Here is a 20,683-nt window from a genome sequence, read left to right on the forward strand (position 1 = left end):
CTTGCGTGCATGAAAAAGAAGACAGTAGGAAAGCGATTTAGAAGATAGAGCATCTCCAAAACCTCAACCTGTTCTCTATTACTGCAAAACAAGTATTTATTTCATGTTCTTTTACTTTTTACAATTAAATCTGAGAATTATTGATATCCTGACTAAGAGTTACAAGATAACCATAGCTTGCTTCAAGCCGACAATCTCCGTGGGATCGACCCTTACTCACGTAAAGTATTACTTGGACGACCCAGTGCACTTGCTGATTAGTTGTGTGGAATTGCAAAAGTGTGATTGTGATTTTGTGCACCAGCTCCGTTCTCGACGACTTTGATAACTCGGAAAGGGCCTTCCCAATTAGCTGCTAGTTTGCCATGGTTAGGTGGTTTTCTAGCTTGTTTGGTTCGTCTCAGCACCAAGTCGTTTACATTGAAGGACCTTGGGTGGAGCTTCTTGTTGTACTGCCGAGATATATGTTGTTGCATAGCTCGGTGTGTGATTGCTGTTAAGGACCGAATTTCCTCAATGGTGTCCAGGTCATTTTGCCGACCTGTATCTATCATACTATTGGCGGTCAATTGAGTTCGCAGGGAGGATTGGGAGATCTCCACAGGTATCATTGCAGCCGACCCATATACCAGCCAGAAAGGCGTTTCCTTTATAGTTGAAGAATAGTAGTGTTGTATCCCCATATGACTTCGGGTATTAATTCGGCCCAGAGACCTTTGGCATCGTCAAGTTTCTTTCTCAATGCATGTAAGATAACCTTGTTTGTAGCCTCGGCCAAGCCATTGGTCTGCGGGTGTTCTACTGATGAAAAATTTTGTCTGATCTTTAAATCCTGCAAGAAGGAGGTGAATTTGTGATCGACAAACTGGCGACCATTATCAATGATAATGTGTCGAGGTATGCCGAATCTGCAGATAATATTTTTCCATACAAAGCAAAGAAAACCATTTGTTGCGATGTGATCTTTGCTAGAGGTTGTGCCTCTATGCATTTGGAAAAGTAATTAATTGCTACGATTAAAAATTTTACCTGCCCTGCCGCTAGAGGGAAGGACTGAGGATGTCGAGCCCCATTGATTGAAGGGCCAACTTACCTCGGAACTGTGGAGGAGTTCAACTGGAAGGTGTGTAATCAAACTGTGCTTCCGGCAATTGTCACAGCTTTTAACTTTTGTTTTACAGTCTTGTTGCAATGTTGGCCAATAAAAACCAGCTCGGAGTATATTTGATGATAAACTACGGACTCTGAGGTGTGTGCCACAAATTCCTTCATGTGCCTCGACAAGTGCAAGCTCGGCCTCCGACCTGGAAAGGCATTTAAACAGGGAACGAGAGAATCCTCGTCTATATAGGTAATTGTTATATATTGTAAAAAATGAAGCTTGTCGTCGAAAATGTCGAAAATTTTCGATACTCTCTGATAATATCCCTGTCCTAAGATAGTTTAAGTAGGGTGTTCTCGAATCTGCATCCTGTGTGACACTTAGAATATACTGAGTTTAACTGATGTTGATTGGTAAAGGGAGGAGTTGGTTGTTTGAGTACTGGCGAGCTTAGATAGAATATCAGCTCGGCTATTATTCTCCCGAGGTATATGTTGAATTTCACATTTACGAAATTTTGAAAGTAAGGTTTGAACAATGGCAAGGTATTTGGATAATAAAGGATACTTTACCTGGTATAAATCGTTTACCTACTGTACGATGAGCAAGGAATCACAATACAACTTGAGTTCGACAATGTTTAGATCGGCGGCGAGTTTGAGGCCAGCAATAAGAGCTTCATATTCACTCTTATTGTTACTTGCTTTGAAGTAAACGTGTAGAGATTTGTTCGATGGCGTTACCATTTTCGTTTTCAAGTATGATTCCGACTCCACTCCCTTGTGGATTAGAAGAACCGTCTACGTATAAAGACCGTTGGGTTGATTCCTCGGTTGTCTCTGGGCCTGTGAATTCGGCAATGAAGTCTGCTAAATATTGAGATTTGATTGGTCCGTATCCTTGATACCGGATATCAAACTCGGAGAGCTCAACTGACCAGTTTACTAGTCAGCCAACTAATTCTGGCTTTTGAAGGACTTGCCACAAGGGTTGATCTGTCGGAACATATATTGCATGACTTTGGAAATATGGCCAAAGTCTTCGTGCCGAAAATACCAGAGCTAAAGCCATATTCTCGATCTTCAGATAGTGAAGTTCAGCATTTTGTAGGGTCTTGCTGATAAAATAGATCGGCAGCTGCTGCTTTTGCCGTTCTGCAATAAGAATAGAGCTTATAGCCCAGTCAGTGATAGATAAATTGTAGAAAAAGCGGTTTCCCTTGAAGGGGTGTTTATAAAATAGGTGGTTTTAAAATAGTTTCTTTTATAGATGTGAAAATTTGTTCACATTCATTAGTCCAGTAAAAAGCTTTTTTCTCTTTTTCTTAAGGTTTGGAAAAATAGAAAGATTTGGAAGCTAGGAAAGGGAGGAATCTAGAGAGTGCGACAAGTCTTCCTTTCAGTTATTGGACTTCTTTGATAGTTTGTGGGCTTGTCATCTACAAGACAGCTCGACATTTTTCAGGATTTGCCTTGATTCCTCGGTTGGTAAGCATGAAGGCGAGAAATTTGCCCCCTTGTACACCAAAGGCACACTTCTCGGGGTTTAGCCGCATGTTATATTTTCAGATTTATTTGAATATTTCTACAAGGTTGTCAAGATGGTTGTGACCGAGCTTTGTTTTGGCTACCATGTCGTCGACATAAACTTCGAGGTTTCTGCCGATTTGTGCTGCAAATACCTTATCCATAAGGCGTTGGTATGTTGCACCTGTATTCTTAAGACCAAATGGCATAACTTTATAACAGTAATTTCTGAATTCAGTAATAAAAGTGGTCTTACTTTGGTCAGAAGGATGCATTAAAATCTGATTATAATCGGAATATGTATCCATGAAACTTAAGGTTTTATAGCCTGAAGCATTATCTACTAAGGAATCAATAGATGGTAAGGGTAGGAATCTTTTGGGCATGCTTTGTTGAGATCGGTGAAATCAACACACATGCATCATTTACCGTTGTGTTTCTTTACCATGACGACATTTGCCAACCATGTTGTGAATCTGATCTCTTGTATGAAGCCGGCATTGATTAGCTTTTTGGTTTCTTCCAAAGAGGCTTGTTTTCGTTCAAGTCCGAGGTTTCTCTTCTTCTGTGCTATAGGTCGAACAGATGGGTTCTAACTTATGAGAAATTACAGAAGGGTCAATGCCTGACATATCTGCGGGGGTCCAAGCAAACAAATCAGCATTTTGTTGTAGAATTTTTTGAAATGAGGTTTTCTCTTCCGAGCTTAGTGTGGATCCGACGTAAATGAATTTTTCCGAGCTATCTACAAAAAAGATTTTGTGTAAGTCCTCCGTAGGGGTTGGTCGTTTGAGAACGTCGGCCCTTGGGTTAAGGTCAGCCAACACTGGGGATTCGTCTTGATTGCTAATAATGTGAACATGTGCATTTATATTTCGGTTGGGCCTTTTGAGGCTATTGTTGTAACATTGTCTGGCGTCACGATTGTCACTGTGAATTATTGCAGTAGTGTCATCCTGCAAGGGGAACTTAATACAGAGATGAATTGTAGAAACAATAGTGCCGAACTTATTCAAAAAAGGTTGGCCGAGGATTGATATGCGAAATTGTTACTCTGAGGTTGTAAAATTTTGTTGTTCGTTCTCTCCCTGGCAATGGCGCCAATACTGGTGCACAATACCATGGTCCAAACATAACTTCACAACTTCGCACAACTAACCAGCAAGTGCACTGGGTCGTCCAAGTAATAAAACCTTACGTGATTAAGGGTCGATCCCACGGAGATTGTTGGTATGAAGCAAGCTATGGTCATCTTGTAAATCTCAGTCAGGCGGATATCAAATGGTTATGGAGTTTTCGAATAATAATAATAAATAAATAGAAAATAAAGATAGAAATACTTATGTAATTCATTGGTTAGAATTTCAGATAAGCGTATAGAGATGCTTTCGTTCCTCTGAATCTCTGCTTTCCTGCTATCTTCATCCAATCAGTCTTACTCCTTTCCATGGCAAGCTTTATGTAAGGGCATCACCGTTGTCAATGGCTACATCCTATCCTCTCTTGTGAAAATGGTCCAATGCGCTGTCACTGCATGGCTAATCATCTGGAGGTTCTCGATCATACTGGAATAGGATTTACTATCTTTTTGCGTCTGTCACTACGCCCAGCATTCGCGAGTTTGAAGTTCGTCACAGCCATCCCTTCCCAGATCCTACTCGGAATACCACAGACAAGGTTTAGACTTTCCAGATCTCAAGAATGGCCATCCATGGGTTCTAACTTATACCACGAAGATTCTGATTAAGGAATCCAAGAGATACTCATTCAATCCAAGGTAGAACGGAAGTGGTTGTCAGGCACGTGTTCATGGGGAATGATGATGACTGTCACGATCATCACATTCATATTGAAGCGCGAATGGATATCTTAGAAGCGGAATAAGTTGAATTGAATAGAAAAACAGTAGTACTTTGTATTAATGCATGAGGAACAGCAGAGCTCCACACCTTAATCTATGGAGTGCAGAAACTCTACCGTTGAAAATACATAAGTGATGAAGGTCCAGGCATGGCCGAATGGCCAGCCCCCATGATCTAAGAACTAAACGTCCCAAGATGACTTATACAATAGTAACAAGTCCTATTTATACTAAACTAGTTACTAGGGTTTACAGAAGTAAGTAATTGATGCATAAATCCACTTCCGGGGCCCACTTGGTGTGTGCTTGGGCTGAGCTTAAATGTTACACATGCAGAGGCTTCTTCTGGAGTTGAACGCCAAGTTGTAACGTGTTTTTGGCGTTCAACTCTGATTCGTGACGTGTTTCTGGCGTTTAACTCCAGACTGCAGCATAGAACTGGCGTTCAACGCCCTTTTGCGTCATCTAAAATCGGCCAAAGTATGGACTATTATATATTTCTGGAAAGCCCTGGATTTCTACTTTCCAACGCAATTGGAAGCGCACTATTTTGAGTTCTGTAGCTCTAGAAAATCTATTTTGAATGCAGGGAGGTCAGAATCCAACAGCATCAGCAGTCCTTCTTCAACCTCTGAATCTGATTTTTGCTCAAGTCCCTCAATTTCAGCCAGAAAATATCTGAAATCACAGAGAAACACACAAACTCATAGTAAAGTCCAGAAATGTGAATTTAACATAAAAACTAATAAAAACATCCCTAAAAGTAACTAGATTCTACTAAAAACATACTAAAAACAATGCCAAAAAGTGTATAAATTATCCGCTCATCAAGGATCATATTGTATGGGCTAAAATAGTCAACTATTAAATATTGAATGTCTAAAGTTTTTGATAAGGGAACATCACCAAGTGTGGTTTGTAACCACGCAGATCCCAATACTGGGACTCGTTCGCCTGAAAAACCGACCAGGTCTCCAGTGAAAGGTTGTAGCATGTTGTCGCTTAATTTCATCTTCTGGAAAGTAGGGTAAAAAAAAGACGTCGGCACTGCTCCCCAGGTCAAGCAGTACCTTTTTACCAGGAGATCTCCAAGTTGAATGGAGATTACCACATGATCATCCAGATTTGTTGTAGCTATTTTGAAGTCGGATGCTTGAAACGTCATCTGGGGGAAGCGTAGAGGCATTTGAAGATTGTTCGGACTGGCTTTGATTGAAAACATAGCTCGGTAAGAGCATTTTCTTGCCAAGCTTGTGCTACTTCCACCTGCAAAACCTCCAGAAATATAGTTTATGACTTCTCTTGGTTGTTCAGGATGGTTTGTGCTCGCCTTTTCTCTTTCTCGGCCATGAATGGTCCAGGCGAGTTATCTGTCTTGCCTTCCTCGTTTTCTGGCCGAGCTTCCTCATTGTGCTCAGGTTGGACTCTTTTGTTCCGAGCTTCTTTGTTCCGAGCAGTTTCAGAGACATGTGTTGGAACAAATTGATGCTCGGCTTCTTCGGTTCGTTCTTGACGTCCATCATTGTTTTCAATCCGAGCATTAGTTAGGTTAGCAATCTGTTACGCCATTCTTTGATTCTCCTCCGCCATGCGCTAGTTGGCTTGTTGTAACTCAGTCACCGTTTGAAGGAGCTCGGACGGTTTAGGTGGAAGCTGCTCAGCCATGGTTGGAGGTGAAAATGTCAAGGCCAATGAAAATGAAAAGAATTATATTTCGGACCACACGGTGGGCGCCAATTATTCTTGTGTGAACAACCTGGACGTAACCTCGGCTAAGGGAGTCGACGCCGAGCTTTGGCCTTTAACACCGAGCTTTGACCTTCAGCGCTGAGCTATAAGTTGGGATGGTCCGACCTTCTTGTCCAGAGGGGTGTCACGTCACGGAGAGTACGCGCAAAGGGGGAGTGTACCTGCAACAGGCACTCCGATACTTAAGTTAGTACTGAGAATTCAGTATATATCTGTTGAGGATAAAACATCATACCTTTATAGGTGAAGTAAGATAGGTCAGTTACATTCTTTATCTGAATTGATGAGCAGTTATTAGGTTTAATAAGTAATAAATACCTGATCAGACAGTTTTATTCCAGGATGTAGTCCGTTGAGTCTGATTATAACGTGTAACCGCCGATGACGCAAATTGCCGAGTTATGGTGTATAATGCCGAGTTAAGGTATTGAATTTGTAACGGCCGGATCAATATCCTTTTCAAAATTATTACAATTCTTTCTTATATTTTTGTGAAAGTTATATATGGTGTTTCTTTTACCATTTATATTATGAGTGTAAATTTTAGACTCAAGTATGCTGATATGGCACGTTCTAATGCATGTTTACATGTTATTGCTATTTTCAAAAAATATTATGTATTAAATAATTAGAATTATTAATTATGGTGAACTTTTTTATTCATCATTATATTATTCTATAGGATTGTATTATGGTGCCAAATATGCTGACGTGACGCATTCTGTTGTACTTTACATACGTTTTTTTCTCAACCATGTTTTAAGAAACTATGATGTAATCAATTAGATACAAATTAATATTTAATAATTATTTATGTTAAAATTTCTCAATAATTCTAATATTATATTTCATATCTTTTTAGTAAGAGTAAAGTACTACTTTGATCCCCAACGTTTGGGTCAAATTCTAATTTGATTCCTAACATTTCAAACGTCTTATTTCTGTCCCAAAAAGTTCTAAACAGGCACAATATGATCCAATTATTAAACTTGACACTAATAGTTAACGGAATGAGTAATGTGGATGTTAATATCGTTGCTAGTTAAGTCATATTTTCTTTAATGTGTTAAAAAAACAAAACTAAAACCTTCTTGTAATACTTTTTTTTCTTAATTTTCTTTTTGTACAAAACTTCAAATCCTAACCATCAATCATCAATACTTCAAAATCAAAGAAAAGATTTTTATATTAGTGATTGTCGGTGGATCGATTTTATTTACATACGAAAATTGAATACTATTAACTCTTCAATATGTGAATTGTATGTGTCAAATTTAATGGTGGAACAACATCGAATCCGTTTAAAATTGTTTTGGAATTGAAATAGGACATTTCAAAGTTTTGGGATTGAAATAGGACGTTTGAAACGTTAGGGGACAAATTAGTCTTCACCCCAAACGGTATGTACCAAAATAATACTTTATCTTTTTAGTAATTATTGTTATAATTCTTTCATATATTATAATCAATAATTCTAATTCTACAACAGGTTATATTTTGACATCAAACATGTTAACGTAGCACATTCTAGTGTCTAGTTTGGATACATCTCTCTTATCAATTATTTCTTAGAAAAAGTATTGTGTAATCAATCATATACAAATTAACATTTAATGATTTATATTAAGATTTGTTAATAATTTTAATATTATATTTCATATTATTTTAGTAATTAACATTATTTTTTTTATATTTCCGTGAATCAACAATTCTAATATTTTATTTATATTTCTTAAACATTATCACAATTCTTTCTTATATATAATATTTCAGAAATGTGAATTTAACATAAAAACTAATAAAAGCATCCCTAAAAGTAACTAGATTCTACTAAAAACATACTAAAAACAATGCCAAAAAGTGTATAAATTATCCGCTCATTACAACACCAAACTTAAATTGTTGCTTGTTCCCAAGCAACTGAAAATCAAATAGGATAAAAAGAAGAGAATATACTATAAATTCCAAACTATCAATGAAACATAGCTCCAATCAGATGAGCGGGACTTGTAACTTTTTCCCTCTTGAATAGATTTGGCATCTCACTTTATCCATTGAGGTTCATAATGATTGGCATCTATAGGAACTCAGAGTTCAGATAGTGTTATTGATTCTCCTAGTTCAGTATGTTGATTCTTGAACATAGCTACTTTATGAGTCTTGGCCGTGGTCCTAAGCACTTTGTTTTTCAGTATTACCACCGGATACATAAATGCTACAGACACATAATTGGGTGAACCTTTTCAGATTGTGACTCAGCTTTGCTAAAGTCCCCAATTAGAGGTGTCCAGGGTTCTTAAGCACACTCTTTTTTTTTTGCTTTGGACCTTGACTTTAACCGCTCAATCTCAAGTTTTCACTTGACACCTTCACGCCACAAGCACATGGTTATGGACAGCTTGGTTTAGCCACTTAGGCCGGGATTTTATTCCTTTAGGCCCTCCTATCCACTGATGCTCAAAGCTTTGGGATCCTTTTTATTTACCCTTGCCTTTTGATTTTAAGGGTTATTGGCTTTTTGCTCTTGCCTTTTGGTTTTAAGAGCTTTTGGCTTTTTCTGCTTGCTTTTTCTTTTTCTATTTTTTTCGCCATTTTTTTCTCTTTTTTTTTTTCTCGCAAGCTTTCTGTATTCACTGCTTTTTCTTGCTTCAAGAATCAATTTTATGATTTTTCAGATTATCAAATAACATGTCTCCTTGTCTTCATTCTTTCAAGAGCCAACATATTTAACATTCTTAAACAACAACTTCAAAAGACATATGCACTGTTCAAGCATTCATTCAGAAAACAAAAAGTATTGTCACCACATCAAAATAATCAAACCAGTTTCAAGGATGAATTCAAAACCATGTACTTCTTGTTCTTTTGTTTTTTTAAAACATTTTTCATTTAAGAGAGGTGATGGATTCATATTCATTACTTTAAGGCATAGACACATAGACACTAATGATCATGTAATGAAGACACAGGCATAGATAAACATTTAACATAAGAAAACAAAAAACAGAAAATTTAAGAACAAGGAATGAGTCCACCTTAGTGATGGTGGCGTTTTCTCCGTGAGGAACTAATGATGTCCTTGAGCTCTTCTATGTCTCTTCCTTGTCTCTGTTGCTTGATCCCTAGTGATTTTAGTGCTCCTATCCTTAGACCTTAGTTGCTCCCAATAATTGTGTGGGGGAAAATGTATCCCCTGAGGTATCTCAGGGATCTCTTGATTTGCAGTCAAATGTTCTACCACTGAGCTATAGATCCTTTACATGAATCTCTCCATCTCCCATGACTTGGAGGTGGAAGCTTTTGTCTTTCCTTTTCTCTTCTCTCTCTTTTTTTTTTTTTTTTGAGGTTTCTCTGGCCTTAGGTGCCATCAATGGTTATGGAAAAGCAAAATAAGCAATGCTTTTACCATACCAAACTTAGAATGTTGCTCGCCCTCGAGCAGGAGAAGAAAGAATAGATGAAGAAGAAGATGTGGAAGAAACTAGGATTATGAGGAGGGAAGGTAGGGATCCTGTGGGATCCACAGATCCTGAGATGATCCTGTGAGGTTTACAGATCTTGAGGTGTCAAGGATTTACATTCCTGCACCAATTAGGCATGTAAAATGCCTTTGCATGCAATTCTGGCGTTTAAACGCCGAACTGATGCTTGTTCTCGGCGTTCAACGCCCAGATGCAGCATATTTCTGGCGTTGAACGCCAGCTTCATGCTTGTTTTTGGCGTTCAGCGCCAGCTCCATGCTCTGTTCTGGCGTTGAACGCCAGACAAATACTCCTTACTGGCGTTTGAACGCCAATGAACTCCTCCTCCAGGGTGTGCTGCTTTTAATGCTGTTTTTTATTTTTCTTCAATTTTTTTCAGTTGTTTTTGTGACTCCACATGATCATGAACCTATGAAGACATATAACTAATAAAAATATAATTAAATAAAAATTGGGTTGCCTCCCAACAAGCGCTTCTTTAATGTCAATAGCTTGACAGTGGGCTCTCATGGAGCCTCACAGATGTTCAGAGCATTGTTGAGACTCCCCAATACCAAACTTAGAGTTTGGATATGGGAGTTCAACACCAAACTTAGAGTTTGGTTGTGGCCTCCCAACCCCAAACTTAGAGTTTGACTGTGGGGGCTCTGGTTGACTCTGTTTTGAGAGAAGCTTACTGTGCCTCTTTTCCATGTTTACAGAAGGATGTCCTTGAGTTTTAAACTTAAGGGAGTCCTCATTCAATTGAAGGACTAGTTCACCTCTGTTAACATCAATCACAACTCTTGCTGTAGCTAGGAAGGGTCTTCCAAGGATGATGGATTCATCCTCATCCTTCCCAGTATCTAGGATTATGAAATCAGCAGGGATGTAAAGGCCTTCAACCTTTACTAATATATCCTCTACTTGTCCATAAGCCGGTTTTCTGGAATTGTCTGCCATCTCTAATGAGATTTTAGCAGCTTGTACCTCAAAGATTCCCAGTTTCTCCATTATAGAGAGTGGCATGAGGTTTATTCCTGGCCCTAGGTCACATAGAGCCTTCTCAAAGGTCATGGTGCCTATGGTACAAGGTATTAGAAACTTTCCAGGATCCTGTTTCTTCTGAGGCAATCTCAGTTGATCTAATGCATTTAGTTCATTGGTGAACAAGGGAGGTTCATTCTCTTCAGAAGAGGAATACTCATCAGAGCTCATGAAGGGCGTAAGGAGGTTTAATGGAATCTCTATGGTCTCTAGATGAGCCTCAGAGTCCTTTGGTTCCTCAAAGGGAAACTCCTTGTTGACCACTGGACGTCCCAGGAGGTCTTCCTCCTTGGGATTCACGTCCTCCCCTTCCTTCTTGGATTCGGCCATGATGGTTATATCAATGGCCTTGCACTCTCCTTTTGGATTTTCTTCTGTATTGCTTGGGAGAGCATTAGGAGGGGTTTCAGTGATCTTCTTACTCAGTTGGCCCACTTGTGCCTCCAAATTTCTAATGGAGGACCTTGTTTCATTCATGAAACTCACAGTGGCCTTAGATAGATCAAAGACTAAGTTTGCTAAATTAGATGTATTTTGTTCAGAGTTCTCTGTCTGTTGTTGAGTGGATGATGGAAAAGGCTTGCTATTGCTAAACTTGTTTCTTCCACCATTATTAAAGCCTTGTTGAGGCTTTTGTTGATCCTTCCATGAGAGATTTGGGTGATTTCTCCATGAGGGATTATAGGTGTTTCCATAGGGTTCACCCATGTAATTCACCTCTGCAATTGTAGGATTCTCAGGATCATAAGCTTCTTCTTCAGAAGATACCTCTTGAGTATTGTTGGATGCAGCTTGCATTCCATTCAGACTCTGAGAAATCATATTGACTTGCAGAGTCAATATTTTGTTCTGAGCCAATATGGCATTCAGAGTATCAATTTCAAGAACTCCCTTCTTCTGAGGCGTCCCATTACTCACAGGATTCCTCTCAGAAGTGTACATGAACTGGTTATTAGCAACCATGTCAATGAGTTCTTGAGCTTCTGCAGGCATTTTCTTTAGGTGAATGGATCTACCTGCAGAAGTATCCAATGACATCTTAGCTAATTCAGACAGACCATTATAGAATATATCCAAGATGGTCCATTCTAAAAGCATGTCAGAAGGACACTTTTTGGTCAGTTCCTTGTATCTCTCCCAAGCTTCATAGAGGGATTCACCTTCTTTTTGTCTGAAGGTTTGAACATCCACTCTAAGCTTACTCAGCTTTTGAGGAGGAAAGAACTTGGCTAAGAAAGCCTTGACCAGCTTATCCCAAAAGTTCAGGCTATCTTTAGGTTGAGAATCCAACCATATTCTAGCTCTGTCTCTCACAGCAAAAGGGAAAAGCATGAGCCTGTAGACTTCAGGATCTACTCCATTAGTCTTAATAGTATCACAGATCTGCAAGAATTCAGTTAAGAACTGAAAAGGATCTTCAGATGGAAGTCCATGAAACTTGCAGTTTTGTTGCATCAGAGAAACTCATTGAGGTTTCAGCTCAAAATTGTTTGCTCCAATGGTAGGGATGGAAATGCTTCTTCCATGTAAATTGGAATTAGGTGCAGTAAAGTCACCAAGCATCCTCCTTGCATTATTATTATTTTCGGATGCCATCTCCTCTTCCTGTTCGAAAATTTCTGTAAGGTTATCTCTGGATTATTGTATTTTAGCTTCTCTTAGTTTCCTCTTCAGAGTCCTTTCAGGTTCAGGGTCTGCTTCAACAAGAATGTTCTTGTCCTTGCTTCTGCTCATATGAAAAAGAGGGAACAGAAAAATAATAATAGGGATCCTTTTTACCTAGGTATAGAGGTTCCCCTGTGTGAGTAGAAGAAGAAAAGAATGTACTGTAAAGAAGGGAAGAAGAGAAAATTCGAACACAGATGGAAGAGGGGGTTCGAATTTGGGTGAGATGAAGTGTTAGTAGATGAATAAATAAATAGACGGAGATGAGAGAGAAAGAGGATTTTCGAAAATAAATTTTGAAAAAGAGTTAGTGATTTTTGAAAATTAGGAACGAAATCAAATTAAAATTGAAAATTGAAATAACTATTTAATTAAAAAGAATTTTTGAAAAAGAGGGAAGAGATTTTCGAAAATGAGAGAGAGAGAGAGTTAGTTAGGTAGTTTTGAAAAAGATAAGAAACAAACAAAAAGTCAATTAGTTAGTTGAAAAAGATTTGAAAATCAATTTTGAAAAGATAAGAAGATAAGAAGTTAGAAAAGATATTTGAAAGTCAAATTTTTGAAAAAGATAAGATTTAAAAAAAAAAAAAGATATGATAGGAAGATATGATTAGAATTAGTTTTGAAAAAGATTTGATTTTTAAAATCATAATTAATGACTTGACTCATAAGAAATCACAAGATATGATTCTAGAATTTAAAGTTTGAATCTTTCTTAACAAGTAAGTAACAAACTCGAAATTTTTGAATCAAAACATTAATTGATGATGTGATTTTCGAAAATATGATATAAAAATAAGAAAAAGATTTTTGAAAATATTTTGAAAATTATTTTTGAAATTTTCGAAAATAAATAAAGAAAGTGAAAAAGATTTGATTTTTGAAAAAGATTTTGAAAAAGATAAGATTTTTAAATTGAAAATTTGATTTGACTCATAAGAAACAATTGAATTTTAAAAAAAGTCAACCCAAATTTTTGAATTTTATGAGAGAAAAAAAAGAAAGATATTTTTTTGATTTTTGAATTTTTAATAAAGAAAGAGAAAAACATGAAAAAGACTCAATGCATGAAAATTTTGGATCAAAACAATGAATGCATGCAAGAATGCTATGAATGTCAAGATGAACACCAAGAACACTTTGAAGATCATGATGAACATCAAGAACATATTTTTGAAAAATTTTTAATGCAAAGAAAACATGCAAGACACCAAACTTAGAAATCTTTCATGTTCAGACACTATGAATGCAAGAATGCACATGAAAAACAAGAAAAGGCACAAAACAAGAAAACATCAAGATCAAACAAGAAGATTTACCAAGAACAACTTGAAGATCATGAAGAACACCATGAATGCATGATTTTTTTTGAAAAATGCAAGATGAACATGCAATTGACACCAAACTTACAATTTGACTCAAGACTCAAACAAGAAACATGAAATATTTTTTATTTTTATGATTTTATGATTTTTTTGGATTTTTTTTCGAAAATTAATGTGAAAAAGAAAAATAAGGATTCCAAAATCTTTAAGAAGAATTCCAGGAATCTTTCAATATTAGCCCAAAGCTCCAATCAAAGGGTTAGACATGGCTTAATAGCCAACCAAGCTTCAGCAGTACAAGCAATTCCCTAACATGTGGAGGCCTCAGTCCAAAAGAATTTAGACATGGCTCTACAGCCAGCCAGGCTTCAACATGCTTCATGAAACTTTAGAATTCATTCTTAAAAATTCTGAAGAACATAAATTAGAAAATATTTTTTTTTGAATTTTAATTGGGAAAAACGAAAAAGAAGAAAATATTTTTGAAAAAATTTTTGAAAACTTTTTGAAAATAAAATAAGAAGAAAATTACCCAATCTGAGCAACAAGATGAACCGTCAGTTGTCCAAACTCGAACAATCCCCGGCAACGGCGCCAAAAACTTGATATGCGAAATTGTTACTCTGAGGTTGTAAAATTTTGTTGTTCGTTCTCTCCCTGGAAATGGCGCCAATACTGGTGCACAATACCATGGTCCAAACATAACTTCACAACTTCGCACAACTAACCAGCAAGTGCACTGGGTCGTTCAAGTAATAAAACCTTACGTGAGTAAGGGTCAATCCCACGGAGATTGTTGGTATGAAGCAAGCTATGGTCATCTTGTAAATCTCAGTCAGGCGGATATCAAATGGTTATGGAGTTTTCGAATAATAATAATAAATAAATAGAAAATAAAGATAGAAATACTTATGTAATTCATTGGTTAGAATTTCAGATAAGCGTATAGAGATGCTTTCGTTCCTCTGAATCTCTGCTTTCCTGCTGTCTTCATCCAATCAGTCTTACTCCTTTCCATGGCAAGCTTTATGTAAGGGCATCACCGTTGTCAATGGCTACATCCCATCCTCTCTTGTGAAAATGGTCCAATGCGCTGTCACTGCAAGGCTAATCATCTGGAGGTTCTCGATCATACTGGAATAGGATTTACTATCCTTTTGCGTCTGTCACTACGCCCAGCATTCGCGAATTTGAAGTTCGTCACAGCCATCCCTTCCCAGATCCTACTCGGAATACCACAGACAAGGTTTAGACTTTTCGGATCTCAGGAATGGCCATCCATGGGTTCTAACTTATACCACGAAGATTCTGATTAAGGAATCCAAGAGATACTCATTCAATCTAAGGTAGAACGGAAGTGGTTGTCAGGCACGTGTTCATGGGGAATGAGGATGACTGTCACGATCATCACATTCATATTGAAGCGCGAATGGATATCTTAGAAGCGGAATAAGTTGAATTGAATAGAAAAACAGTAGTACTTTGTATTAATGCATGAGGAACAGCAGAGCTCCACACCTTAATCTATGGAGTGCAGAAACTCTACCGTTGAAAATACATAAGTGATGAAGGTCCAGGCATGGCCGAATGGCCAGCCCCCATGATCTAAGAACTAAACGTCCCAAGATGACTTATACAATAGTAAAAAGTCCTATTTATACTAAACTAGTTACTAGGGTTTACAGAAGTAAGTAATTGATGCATAAATCCACTTCCGGGGCCCACTTGGTGTGTGCTTGGGCTGAGCTTGAATGTTACACGTGAAAAGGCTTCTTCTGGAGTTGAACGCCAAGTTGTAACGTGTTTTTGGCGTTCAACTCTGATTCGTGACGAGTTTCTGGTGTTTAACTCCAGACTGCAGCGTAGAACTGGCGTTCAACACCCTTTCGCGTCCTCTAAACTCGGCCAAAGTATGGACTATTATATATTGATGGAAAGCCCTGGATGTCTACTTTCCAACGCAATTGGAAGAGTGCCATTTTGAATTCTTTAGCTCCAGAAAATCCATTTTGAGTGTAGGGAGGTCAGAATCCAACTGCATCAGCAGTCCTTCTTCAACCTCTGAATCTGATTTTAGCTCAAGTCCCTCAATTTTAGCCAGAAAATACCTGAAATCACAGAAAAATACACAAACTCATAGTAAAGTTCAGAAATGTGAATTTAACATAAAAATTAATAAAAACATCCCTAAAAGTAACTAGATTCTACTAAAAACATACTAAAAATAATGCCAAAAAGTGTATAAATTATCCGCTCATCAAGGATTATATTGTATGGGCTAAAATAGTCAACTATTAAATATTGAATGTCTAAAGTTTTTTATAAGGGAACAGCACCGAGTGTGGTTTGTAACCACGCAGATCCCAATACTGGGACTCGTTCGCCTGAAAAACCGACCAGGTCTCCAGTGAAAGGTTGTAGCATGTTGTCGCTTAATTTCATCTTCTGGAAAGTAGGGTAAAAAAAAAGACGTCGGCGCTGCTCCCCAGGTCAAGCAGTACCTTTTTACCAGGAGATCTCCAAGTTGAATGGAGATTACCACATGATCATCCAGATTTGTTGTAGCTATTTTGAAGTCGGATGCTTGAAACGTCATCTGGGGGAAGCGTGGAGGCATTTGAAGATTGTTCGGACTGGCTTTGATTGAAAACATAGCTCGGTAAGAGCATTTTCTTGCCGAGCTTGTGCTACTTCCACCTGCAAAACCTCCAGAAATATAGTTAATGACTCCTCTTGGTGTTCAGGATGGCTTGTGCTCGCCTTTTCTCTTTCTCGGCCATGAATGGTCCAGGCGAGTTATCTGTCTTGCCTTCCTCGTTTTCTGGCCGAGCTTCCTCATTGTGCTCAGGTTGGACTCTTTCGTTCCGAGCTTCTTTGTTCCGAGCAGTTTCAGAGACATGTGTTGGAACAAATTGATGCTCGGCTTCTTCAGTTCGTTCTTGATGTCCATCATTGTTTTCAATCCGAGCATTAGTTAGGTTAGCAATCTGTTACGCCATTCTTTGATTCTCCTCCGCCATGCGCTAGTTGGCTTGTTGTAACTCAGTCACCATCCGAAGGAGCTCGGACGGTGTAGGTGGAAGCTGCTCAGCCATGGTTGGAGGTGAAAATGTCGAGGCCAATGAAAATGAAAAGAATTATATTTTCGGACCCCACGGTGGGCGCCAATTGTTCTTGTGTGAACAACCTGGACGTAACCTCGGCTAAGGGAGTCGACGCCGAGCTTTGGCCTTTAACACCGAGCTTTGACCTTCAGCGCTGAGCTATAAGTTGGGATGGTCCGACCTTCTTGTCCAGAGGGGTGTCACGTCACGGAGAGTACGCGCAAAGGGGGAGTGTACCTGCAACAAGCACTCCGATACTTAAGTTAGTACTGAGAATTCAGTATATATCTGTTGAGGATAAAGCATCATACCTTTATAGGTGAAGTAAGATAGGTCAGTTACGTTCTTTATCTGAATTGATGAGCAGTTATTAGGTTTAATAAGTAATAAATACCTGATCAGACAGTTTTATTCCAGGATGTAGTCCGTTGAGTCCGATTATAACGTGTAACCGCCGATGACGCAAATTACCGAGTTATGGTGTATAATGCCGAATTAAGATATTGAATTTGTAACGGCCGGATCAATATCCTTTTCAAAATTATTACAATTCTTTCTTATATTTTTGTGAATGTTATATATGGTGTTTCTTTTACCATTTATATTATGAGTGTAAATTTTAGACTCAAATATGCTTATATGGCACGTTCTAATGCATGTTTACATGTTATTGCTATTTTCAAAAAATATTATGTATTAAATAATTAGAATTATTAATTATGGTGAACTTTTTTATTCATCATTATATTATTCTATAGGATTATATTATGGTGCCAAATATGCTGACGTGACACATTCTGTTGTACTTTACATACGTTTTTTTCTCAACCATGTTTTAAGAAACTATGATGTAATCAATTAGATACAAATTAATATTTAATAATTATTTATGTTAAAATTTTTCAATAATTCTAATATTATATTTCATATCTTTTTAGTAAGAGTAAAGTACTACTTTGATCCCAACGTTTGGGTCAAATTCTAATTTGATTCCTAACATTTCAAACGTCTTATTTCTGTCTCAAAAAGTTCTAAATAGGCACAATATGATCCAATCATTAAACTTGACACTAATAGTTAACGGAATGAGTGATATGGACGTTAATATCTTTGCTAGTTAAGTCATATCTTCTTTAATGTGTTAAAAAAATAAAACTAAAACCTTCTTGTAATACTTTTTTTTCTTAATTTTCTTTTTGTACAAAACTTCAAATCCTAACCATCAATCATCAATACTTTAAAATCAAAGGAAAGATTTTTATATTAGTGATTGTCGGTGGATCGATTTTATTTACATACGAAAATTGAATACTATTGACTCTTCAATATGTGAATTGTATGTGTCAAATTTAATGGTGGAACAACATCGAATCCGCTTAAAATTTTTTTGGAATTGAAATAGGACGTTTCAAAGTTTTAGGATTGAAATAGGACGTTTGAAACGTTAAGGAACAAATTAATCTTTACCCCAAACGGTATGTACCAAAATAATACTTTATCTTTTTAGTAATTATTATTATAATTTTTTCATATATTATAATCAATAATTCTAATTCTACAACAGGTTATATTTTGACATCAAACATATTAACTAGCACATTCTAGTGTCTAGTTTGGATACATCTCTCTTATCAATTATTTCTTAGAAAAAGTATTGTGTAATCAATCATATGCAAATTAACATTTAATGATTTATATTAAGATTTGTTAATAATTTTAATATTATATTTCATATCATTTTAGTAATTAACATTATTTTTTTTTATATTTCCGTGAATCAACAATTCTAATATTTTATTTATATTTCTTAAACATTATCACAATTCTTTCTTATATATAATATTTCATTTTACCATTTATAACTGTAAGTTTAGAATCAAGTATGCTAATATGACGCATTCTAATGCCCGTCTATATGTTATTACTATTTTTAAAAAATATTATATATTAAATAATTAGATCGTTAAAATTTAATGATTAATTATAGTAAGATTCGTCAATAATTATAATATCCTATATTTTTTTTAATAATTACTTTAATTCTTTTTTATATCTCTATGAACATTAGATTATCTTTTAAATAATTTTTTATTCTTTCTTATATAATATTTTGAATATAATATTTTTTATTTCTATTTATTGAATTTATCTAAATAGTTAGAAAATTATTTATTAATATTTTTTAATAATATATTATTATTTTTTACTACTCAAGTCAATATTTATTTTTATTATTATTAATTTGATAAGATTTAGTGAATACATATAAATTTTACTTTAAAATATTTTAGTTTAGTTTTTTTATATTGATATTGAGTTATTTGTTTACTGTATACGACATTTTTTTATTAAATATAAGTACTTTGTGAGTTTTTATTATTTTATAGATTTTTTATATTAGCATAAATCATAAAATATATTAAGTTATTTCATATAAGATAAATATATTCATAAATAACTTATTTTAAAAATATATTTCGGATATAAATATAAAAAAATATACATTTTCTATGTATCAGGCGGATAGATACATTAGTTGCTCTTAAAACATTGTATGCAAATAATTAACTATTTTTAATTTAAAATGATAAAAAAATATTATTTTTTAATATATAATTTTTGTTAGAATTTAATTTTGATGCATTAATAATGTAAAATATTTTATATAATCGTAGAATTATATTTATTCTTTTAAATGACTATTCATGTAATTAATATAAAAAATAATTATTTTACTAATATAATATCATATTGTTAAATACATATATAAAACTATTTTATACTAATAATACATTAAAATTAAATTTATTTTATTATCCATTTATTAGCTATTAACTTTTTTCAATGCCAATAAATTATAACTCAAACGGCATAATCTCTCCATACTCATTTAGAGGTCACGAATTTAAATCTCTTTATCTTTAATAAAAAAAACAAAAACAAAAATAAAAAACAAAACACTCTCTTCAACATCTTACCGGTAGTTGTTAATAACTTAATATTATTACACTTGCCATTCTTTTTCCGCAAACACTTTTACTCCAACCACCCTTTCTCAGAAAGTGATGGATTCACGTCTCGATGTGACTAAGCTTGTTGGACGAAGATGAAGACAACGTAACACCGGAGATGAAGACACTATGTGCCAGAGAGAAGAGAACTTTCAACTTAGGGTTTTGATTTTGGGTGGGTGCTGGTGGAAAAAGAAAAATGAAACCCTAACTTTTAAGGCATAATTCAGCTATGATGAATCAAAAATCTAAAATAGCTAGATACAACTCCATATAATGCAAACATATAATTCAACCATTAGGCTGCGCTGGCAGCGCTGCATTTGTTTTTGAGAAGAATAAGAAAAAATATTGAAAATAAGACAAAAAAGATATAAAAATAAAAAATTCAATATTTTTATATTTTGTTTGGTAATAAAGTAAAAAAAAAATTATAATAATAAAAAATATAATTATATAAAATTAATAAAAATAATAAAAAATAAAAATTAAATTATGTTTTTTATTAATGTTTTTGTATTTTTTTTAAAATAAAAATAAAATACATTAATTTAATATTTTTTGACACAATATTTTTATTTATATTTTATCTATCAAATATAATTTTATATTTTTTTATCTCTATTTTAATGTCCCATACTTATAAACAAACACAACTTTATATATTTTTTCCTCCTGCTGAATTGTTATTTATTTATTTATTAATTTATCTATTTTTTATTTCATTATTTTTTCTTTTTTTATTTAATTACCATATTATTGGTTTTCACATGTTATTAAACCAAATTTATACTTAAATATTTATAATTTAAAAATTTATAATTAAACTTTT

The 20,683-nt window shown here is 35.3% G+C and overlaps 1 non-coding gene across 1 annotated transcript; it reads left to right on the plus strand.

Annotated features, from left to right (window-relative positions):
- Positions 1-11,838: 11,838 nt before the first annotated feature.
- LOC148569137 (small nucleolar RNA R71) lies at positions 11,839-11,946 on the plus strand. Its single transcript, XR_015882899.1, has one exon. It is a non-coding gene; the product is annotated as a small nucleolar RNA R71 (small nucleolar RNA).
- Positions 11,947-20,683: the final 8,737 nt, after the last annotated feature.

This window comes from Arachis ipaensis, chromosome B4 (genome assembly GCF_059453495.1).
Source record: "Arachis ipaensis isolate K30076 ecotype BB chromosome B4, ASM5945349v1, whole genome shotgun sequence".
NCBI classification, from domain to species: domain Eukaryota; kingdom Viridiplantae; phylum Streptophyta; class Magnoliopsida; order Fabales; family Fabaceae; genus Arachis; species Arachis ipaensis.